This window comes from Triticum aestivum, chromosome 2B, assembly GCF_018294505.1.
Source record: "Triticum aestivum cultivar Chinese Spring chromosome 2B, IWGSC CS RefSeq v2.1, whole genome shotgun sequence".
Classification (NCBI taxonomy): domain Eukaryota; kingdom Viridiplantae; phylum Streptophyta; class Magnoliopsida; order Poales; family Poaceae; genus Triticum; species Triticum aestivum.
In genome coordinates, this window is record NC_057798.1 from 797972947 (window position 1) to 797974161 (window position 1215).

Consider the following 1215-nt stretch of genomic DNA (forward strand, 5'->3'; position numbering starts at 1 on the left):
ATGAACTCTTGCGTTCCTAACCACACTGTCGCCGGACTAGGAGAAGGATGAAAAGAGTAACCCATTTAGACGAAGAAACACCCAAGCCATTGCTCATGGAGGAATAATTTTTCCCACTTTGTCGCACACACTTACTTCGCGAGCGGTGAGATTCTATCAAATTACTTTTACAAAACATCTATCCTAGGTCCTAGCTAGCCATGAATATCATCGAGTGGCGAGAAGTTGTCGTTGGACGTGTGGAAGGAGGAAGAAGGAAGAAGAAAGAAGAAGAGGGAAAGAGGCTTCCATGTGGAGTCTAGCTCGCTTCAGGAGTTAAGTTTAGGCGCTCGGCTAGAAACCTTAGCGGAGCAAATATAAGGAGTTAAAGAATAAAACTCCATATAAAGGCCTAAATTATGTATATACCACTTGAAAGTCCCGTCTCTTGTTTTATCTAACAGCCTCCTTATGGTTGCTTAGGATGGATTGGCACAGCCGGCAGAACTCACGCGAGCGAGAGCACCTGTCCAAGGTTCAGAATGCGCTGGAGTCAGTGTACTAAGTACTTGCTTGCTCGCTTATATCTATTCCAAGCTTGAGGAAAATAATTAAGTTTTGCCGGCACTCACATCTCCCACTCGGTGTGTGGTATGACCTGCAGGCCGGACAGAAAAAGTAGTACCCGACTTTATCCATTGCCAATTTGCCATGCCACGAAACCATCAAACTTGCCCACGATTGGAAAGTTATCTTGCCGTTTAAGCTAAATTACAAGCTCTTCACATTGGGACCTCCGCCCGGCCGGCTCCTTCAAAATTTTTTTTTGCGGGGACCGGCTCCTTAAAATTAACCCTGCCGAAGCACACGGCATTCTTCCTTCGCAGTCATATCATTGACGTGGTGTTCCTCCTTCCTCCTTCCTCCTTCCTCCTCCTACTGCCTCAACCTGCTCTAACGGACTGGCCGGCGCATCGTATCCGAACTTCCATCCAAGGTTTAATCTTTTCCTCTAACTCAAAATATTCCTTGGCCCGCCATTTGCTACTGCTTGTTGGAAAAATATTTGCGGTCTACTGCTCCAAAACCATGTCTAAGGTACTGCTCCACCCTACATGGGAATATGCTCCAGCTGTCGCATTTCTTCAAAACATAGACCTCACTCAGTGAGTAGATTGGATTATTGCTTTTTTAGTGGGATTATTTTTTCACTTCTGCTTCGGTATTGCCCCCCCC